The sequence below is a fragment of the Balaenoptera acutorostrata genome, chromosome 13, assembly GCF_949987535.1.
Source record: "Balaenoptera acutorostrata chromosome 13, mBalAcu1.1, whole genome shotgun sequence".
Taxonomy (NCBI): domain Eukaryota; kingdom Metazoa; phylum Chordata; class Mammalia; order Artiodactyla; family Balaenopteridae; genus Balaenoptera; species Balaenoptera acutorostrata.
In genome coordinates, this window is record NC_080076.1 from 12,124,590 (window position 1) to 12,133,009 (window position 8,420).

Below are 8,420 nucleotides of genomic sequence, written 5' to 3' on the forward strand. Positions count from 1 at the left end.
GGTGTTGAACTGCTGCAATCTCAGCAGTGTCTCAGTTAACGATACCCTTCAGCTCAAAAATACTTCATTTCTCTCCTAATCTTTTATGTGGAATTGCACGTTTTTAGCCCCCAAGCCTCTTAGGCAAGAGAAGGAAAAATGCTGTTTCCAACAATGCATTTCAAACATAAGGGTTAGAGAGAGAGGAAGAGCTGCACATTTAGAACAAGATGCCATCATATAACACAATAAGTGTAAACTTTTATATCTCCTCCTCCATCCCCAAAAGTCATAATACAGGTAGGTAAGATAGAAAAGCACACCAAACCAAACAGCACTAACATATCTCAGCTACAAAAGTAAAACACTACCTTTGATGTGAACCTTTGTGTGCAGTGATTTCACTCATAGACACATGGAATTAGTGCTGTAAGGATGTCCTCACATATATATGCTGACTGTTACCTTGCATTTGTGTGACATGATTTGGCAGCACGACTATATCTATAATTTCTCTTACATCTAAATAATATTTTCGATACTTGTACATAGCTCTTGTGATGCTATTAATTTCTGTTATAGTCTATCATCAGTTGAAACTAACAAAAAATACAAATATTTCTTAGACACTACCAACTGAAATTATGAATTTATGAGCTCTCAAGCTGAAATTATTGATAGTAAAGCAACATATCTTGGTTGGTACCTATACAAATGTAAACTACTTTAAGTTGTGAAGATTGTAAGACTAGTCTTCTCTATGCAAAGATGAAATCCTAACTAAATTTAAATATACTGGTCAATTTAAAATTTAAAATCAACTGTAGAAAATAACCTCTTTATTAAAAGAAGGAAAGGAAAATTAATATATTGAACATGTTTTATGAATAATCAATATACAGTGTATCAGAAAACCCTTTCCAGCAGATCAAAAGGCAAGTATAGAGATGTTTTTATAAAGACAGGTTGGAGTCGATGTGTGCTCCAATGCATTGTCTCTAATTTTTAATGGAATGATTTAGAATTCTAACTCTAAAGGAAAGATAGCTCCACTTAAAACTGACAACAATAATGTTTTCAAACAAATATTGCATATTTGCCTTGCATCAGTGTAGGACTAAGCATCTTACATCTATTATTTCATTGCATGCTCTCATAAGTGTCTGAAAATGTATGAGAATCAGAATAATATTTTACATTACTTACTTGAATCTAGCAAAACAATTTCCCTTTTTATTCAATTGCTTTTCTCAAAAGGCTTGAGACAAAAGTCAGAAGTGATGGTTATGCTAATTTCATCATTGAGTACAGCTGAGACTGAGAAATACTTTAATGAATAAAATGTCAGAAGTGTATTATTTGGCCTGACATATTTGAATTTAGAGTCTATGTGCACTAAATTATTTAGATAATTTCAAGATTCTATTTCATATTTTGCCTAGCAATAAAAAATATTTGATAATAATGTTGACCATCATGTGATCAACACAGTCGGATGTCTTATGTGGTGAGTACTGAGGCATGTGATTAAAACAAAATATGTCAGACTTACTTCCAAATCCTTGCAATAATTTAACATTCCAACTTTGTATTTCTACACTTCATGATAATCCACTAAGTATACTTTCCTTCAAATGTTTCCTTTTACATAAATATTTTGTGGAACAGCATAATTTCTCCTATTTTTTCTAAGTCTTCTGGTATTTGAAGAAAATTCTATTTATATAAAATTTATTTCAGTAGTTATTAAATGGAATACCTGCTATATGAGAAATACATATTTCAGGACTGAGAAGATAATTAGGACAAGCCAGCTATCCATAAGGATTATAAAACAGTGATCCAACTCTGTTTAGAGAAAAATAAAGAATTCTGTCCATATTGTGAGGACTGGTGTTTCTAGGAGTATGCATTTCACAGATGTCCTTATTAGCTCTGCATTTTTCTTTCATGTGTGCATAATTGTACTGCACAGTCTTACAATCATGCATTTTAAAAATATAGCCCTTTATAAAGTTTTCAATCTAGTAAGTCAGACCATTAACAGAAGTCCCAGCACTGCTTAAAGAGGCAGTCATAAATCTCAAATTTAAAGTCTTTATTTTATTACCCCAATGGAATAAAACCAGAAAGGGAAAATAAAATCATTTCCTCAAGTTCCACAGAGGTGTGATGCACAGCATTTCGGAAGTTCTATGAGGTCTTCCAAAGCCAAGTGTAATTAAATGTAGAAAGCTGGAGACTGCTCTATGAAAAAAAAATGGGACAACTTGCATGTTCTTATTAAAATCATAAAGTTTACCTCTAACCTGTATCCTTCAGGTGGCAAAATTATTATGAATTTCATGCACTATGTTCTTCTTCCTGATAACTTTTCAAATTTTGAGATGCTAGGACAAATTATCTTTACTGACTAAGCAGATATTCTGGGATGATTTTGTAAGGGTCCAGCAGTAAAGGCTCATATGAGCCACACCTAGCATGAAACTGTTTTTTCTCAAGTCTAGTTGTGCCCAGTGGGCTAGCATATTATATCATTTAGACCACGATTAGAGGATTAAAACAAGTGTGTTGAGCAATAGAAAGTAGTATAAACACCCATGAACTCAAAAGCACTTTCTCACAAAAACATTTTACCTAATACAGAAAAAGAAATAAAAGAAAACACATTAGCTTTCAGCCACTGTGGTGCCTTGTGAAAACATAGCTGGCTCAATGTTAATTTAAACCTAATTTTATTGTCAATGTTGCAAATGTACAAAAATTATGACTGAATTTGTATTAAATGAATAGAAACCAGGGCCACAAATACAAGTGGGGAATTTAGAGAATACAGCTGTTGCCAAAATACCCATAAAGGGTAGAATGCTTATATTTCGAGCAAAGAAAAGAAGGGTAACATATAAAAAAATCAACTCAAAATGGATTAACTATATAAGCCTAAGACCTGAAACTGTAAAACTAGAAGAAAAAACAGAGGCAAGATCTCCTTGACATTGTTCTTGGCAGTGATTGTTTTGAATGACAATAAAAGCACATGCAACAGAAGCAAAAATAAACAAGTAGGACTATATCAAACCTAGAAGTTTTTGCACAGGAAACAATCAACAAAATGAAAAGGCAACCAAAGGAAAGAGAGAAAATATTTACAAATTGTATGTACAATAAGAGGTTAATATCCAAACTATAAAAGGAACTCATAACACTCAATGGCAAAAGAACAAATAACCCAATTACAAAATGAGCAAAGGACCTGAATAGACATTTTTCTAAAAAGGGCATACAGATGGCCAACAGGTATATAAAAAGATGCTCATTATCACTAATCATCAGGGAAATGCAAATTATAACCACAATGAGGTATCACCTCACATCTCTTGGGATGGATATTATCAAAATGTCAAAGATAGCAAATGTTGAGGATGATGAGAAAAGGGAAGCCTTATATACTGCTGGTGGGATTATAAACTGGTACAGCCATTATGACAAACTGTATGGAAGTTCCTCAAAAAATTAAAACTATAACTACCATATGATTCAGCAATACTACTTCTCAGTGTATATTCAAAGGAAAAATAAAATCACTATCTCAAAGAAATACGTGCATTCACATATTCACTGCAGCATTATTCACAGTACCCAAGATGTGGAAACAACCTAAGTGTCCCTTGACAGATGAATGGATAAAGAAAATGGGCGGTATGTGTATACATACACACACACACACACACACACACACACACACACACATATGTATATACCTATAATGGAATATTATTCAGTCTTAAAAAGAAGGAAATCCTGTCATTTGCAATAACATGAATGGAGATTGAGGACATTATGCTAAGTGAAATAAGCCAGACACAGAAAGACAAATACTGCATGATCTTGCTTATGTGTGGAATATAAAAAAGTCAAACTCATAGCAACAGAGAGTAAATGGTGGTTATCAGAGACAGTGGGCAGGGAGGAATAGGTGGAATAGAGGGGATATTTTAGGCAAACTATTCTGTATAATACTATAATGGTAGAAACATGACAATATATGTATCAAAACCCATAGAACTGTAGAACATAAAGAGTAAACCACAGACTTTAGTTAATAATAATGTTTTAATATTGGTTCATCAATATTGAACGTAAGATTTTGCACAGCAAGAAAAAATAAATAAACAAAACGAAAAGACAACATATGAACTGGGAGAAAATATTTGTAAATGATGAAACTGACAAAGGCTTAATTTCCAAAATATACAAAAAGCTCATACAACTCAATAACAAAGGAAACAAACAACCCAGTTGAAAAATGTTCAGAATACCTAAATACATATTCCTCCAAAGAAGACAAATGGATGGCCAATAGGCACATGAAAAGATGCTCATAATCACTAATTATTAGAGAAACGCAAACTCAAACTACAATGAGGTACCATCTCATACCAGTCAGAATGGCCACCATTAAAAAGTCTACAAGTAATAAATGTTGGAGAAGGTGTGTAGAAGAGGGAACCCTCTTACACTGTTGGTGAGAATGTAAATTGGTGCAGCCACTATGGAGAACAGTATGGAGGCGCCTTGTAAAACTAAAACTAGTTACCATATAATCCAGCAATCCCAATCCTGGGCATAGACCCAGACAAAACTATAATTCAAAAAGTTACATGCACCCCTATGTTCATAGCAGCACTGTTTACAACAGCCAAGACATGGAACAACCTAAATGTCCATCAACAGATGAATGGATAAAGAAGATGTGGTACATATATACAATGGAATATTACTCAGCCACAAAAAAGAATGAAATAATGCCATTTGCATCAACATGGGTAGACCTACAGATTATCATACTAAGCAAAGTAAGTCAGAAAGAGAAAGACAAATACCATATAATATCACTTATATATGGAATCTAAAATACAACACTAATGACATATCTATTAAACAGAAACAACAAATGAACATATCTATTAAACAGAAACAACTCTCAGACATAGAGGACGACTTGTGGTTGCCAAGGGGCATGGAGGGTGGGGGAAGGAAGGATTGGGAATTTGAGATTAGCAGATGCAAACTAGTATAAATAGGATGGACAAACAACAAGGTCCTACTGTATAGCACAGGAAACTATTCATTACCCTGTGATAAACCATGATGGAAAAGAATATGAAAAAGAATATATGTGTGTGTGTGTGTGTGTGTATAACAATCTCTTTGCTGTACAGCAGAAATTAACACAACATTGTAAATCAACTATACTTCAATAAAATATTTAAAAAAGGATTTGCCTTACCACTGAAAGAAGAGCACAAAATTTTCTTATTGAAGGTGTTATTACCTTTGGAAAAAGTGAAGTCGCTGATCGTTTACCATCCTCAGCTGGCATACTGTGTAGTTCAGTTTTTAGAAAAGGACAGCACCCTCACTGAACCAGTGGTGATGGCACTTCTCAAGCACTGGCCAAAGACTCACAGTCTAAAAGAAGTAATGTTCTTAAATGAATTAGAAGAGATTCTAGATGTCACTGAACTGTCAAGAGTTTGTGAAGATCATGGAGCGTTTAGCCAAGTGTGTCTCCAGCCCCCACTTCCAGGTGGCAAAGCAAGTGCCATATTCCTGGAATAACGAGTCCATCACGAGTCTAATCAGTGACAGTGAAGCAAAGATTCCGCCCATCAAGTTTCCATCCTTGTACCACAACTGAAAGACCCACTGGAACAAGACAAGACGTGCCTTGATATATCAGTACAACACGCTGAAACTCTTCATGGAGATGAACCAAAAACTATTTGATGACTGCACCCAGCAGTTTAAAGCAGAGAAACTTGAATGAGAAGCTAAAAATGAAAGAACGAGAAGAAGCGTGGGTTAAAATGGAAAACCTAGCGAAAGCAAAGCCCCAGCTCCTAAAAAAGAAACATGAAAACGTCTACGGTGTAACTTGAATGTCTCTATGAGATAGGAGTGTGGCTCCGTCGTGGGAGGGGGTGGAAATCAGTATCACTGACGTTGTATATGAGACTGTCTGCCATAGAAATACTTTTCAACTTTAAAAAACATTGATCGAACAAACATATCACTCTAATGTAAGATCATAATAATAGGGGGAAATGTATGCGAGGGAGGAGGGGGCATATGAGAATTCTCAGTACTTCCTGCTCAATTTTTCTATAAAACGAAAACTGTTTTAAAAATGTCTACTAAGTTTTTAAAAAGTTAGGAATCCTAGGCTCCAAGAGCTTTAAGATAGTAGACACACACTGAAAGAAAGCCACTGGATTTTTAAAGAAAAGGTCATTATTAGGTGATTGATTGAGGTGTTTTTGTAGACGTGATGGGGCAGAAGTTGGTTCATGAGAATGGGAAAGAATTTAAGCCATAAAAGAGGGAGAAGGATGTCCCAGACACAAAAAAGAACATAAAATTCATTATTAAAATCATTTAATTATGGTGATTTACTTTATTTTTATCCTTACAAAGAAATAGACTTAGCCTCAAAATAAATCTGAATTTCAACAGAACTCTGTCCTACTTTTAGTCCCGATCTACTGGAATACAATGGATCAACAGAGTATTTTGTTCATTGTCCTTCCTCAGAATAGATGTGGTACAAACATCTCAAAGAATATATTTCTGGAATATTAGAACAACCTCTTTTTGTTTTGTTCTATCTTGTTTTTTCTTGAATGAATGGGAAAGAATATGGAGGGGGCATACATATATAAACACTGGCCATTTATTGAAAAAACTGTTTAAATACATGTAATTCTTTATCTTACAACGTAATACAATAGCTGAATTTGAAAAAAACATGTTTCTTTGCCTACTCTTAGCTATTCTGTGCACTCTGTTCATTCAGCCATTTAAAATGTCATTTTAATTTACATAAGAATGAGTAGGTAATGTGGCCAGGGAATTCTTACATAATACTATTATTTCAATATCACAATCCTCTCTGGACATGATTGGAAAGCGATGCAACAGAAATTGAGGAGCTAGAGAGACAAAGTAACAGTGGCGGTTACCAGGGCTGTTCACTCCCCAGGAAAGGAAAAGCTAGGCAAAAGCACACATGCATACACACTCAAACGTATGCATGTACATGCACACACAACAAGATAACTTTCTTTACATAAAGCAGAAAGAAAGCAGGATAAATACTATTGTCAATTCCAAGATCGTTCTGCATTCAACTTGCAAAATATTTTACAATCCAAGCAAAATCTGGCAATAGGATAGGATGTCGCCTTTTAAAACACTCACTGGTTTCACTTTGAACTCCTGTCAACAACGGTTACTTATAGGGAAACATTTTCTTCCAAATTCAATTTCCATTGAGTGATCAAAAAGACATTTTTAAAACAAGTAGGATGCAGGGATAAAGGTCAGAAGGAGGAGGGTTGAAAGAGCCTAGTTTGCATTGTATCTCTTTTCATTCTCTCCTTCAAAGGGAAACAATAATGGGTGACCTTGCCCCAGCAAAGGACCTAAGGAATCTGCAACCTCATGTACATTAGTGAAATATTGTTGATTTCTTTGGGAACTTGGTGATGGCCACATGTGTGAGTTAGAGGGAAAAAGTTTCCTAGACACCTATGTGGGTAAGATTAGTGATACTTAGGCTCTATATTAATGTTCTTCAGAATCCATTGCCCAAATAATTTTCTTCTCTGTCCTACTACCCACTATACACATGACTCTGCAAGGGACCAAATACATACTGAGTAATTGAGTAACACAGATTTTACTTAAATGTGTAGCTTCTACATAGAGGAAAAGTTTGAAATAAATATACGTAACATAGATTCTTAGTATGTTTGATCTAGATTAAATATGGAACTAAATCAATATATGTGGAAATATAGTTTTTATACATATATTAGTATTTATTTTTAGCACTAATAGTACAATTAAAAATATTCACAAAACAAATACAATTAATGTGAACATATCTTACCATCTGAATCAGATTAACTCTGGCTACACTAAAGGACATTTCTTGATCTAATATACAAATCAAACATGAAAGAAACTGCAGCCACCAGTACTTTGGTATAATTATATTATTTTGATATACATTTGATATATAATTATAAACAAATAATAATATAAAATAACAATGTAAAATCAAGAACAAGATTACAACGATAGCTAAAATAATGTTTATTCAATACTGTACTAGACATCATAGCAATTGAAATGAGACAACTAAAATGAAGATCAGGTACAAAATTTGGAAAGGAAGGAAAATACCACTTTTCCCAGCTGATAAGCTCATTTACATTAAAAATAATCCATAAGATTATTTGATTACAAAGAGTTTTAGCATTGTTGCTAAATAAAAGATCAATATAAAATTTTAATTACACTTTATATACCACCCACAGTTAGAAAGTGTTATTAAAAATACCTACCAGTCACTGAATGTTAATATTATGACATAG

The 8,420-nt window shown here is 33.9% G+C and overlaps 1 pseudogene; it reads left to right on the forward strand.

Moving 5' to 3' along the window:
* Nucleotides 1–209: 209 nt before the first annotated feature.
* Nucleotides 210–5,921, forward strand: LOC103012566 (serine/threonine-protein phosphatase 2A 56 kDa regulatory subunit gamma isoform-like; annotated as a pseudogene).
* Nucleotides 5,922–8,420: the final 2,499 nt, after the last annotated feature.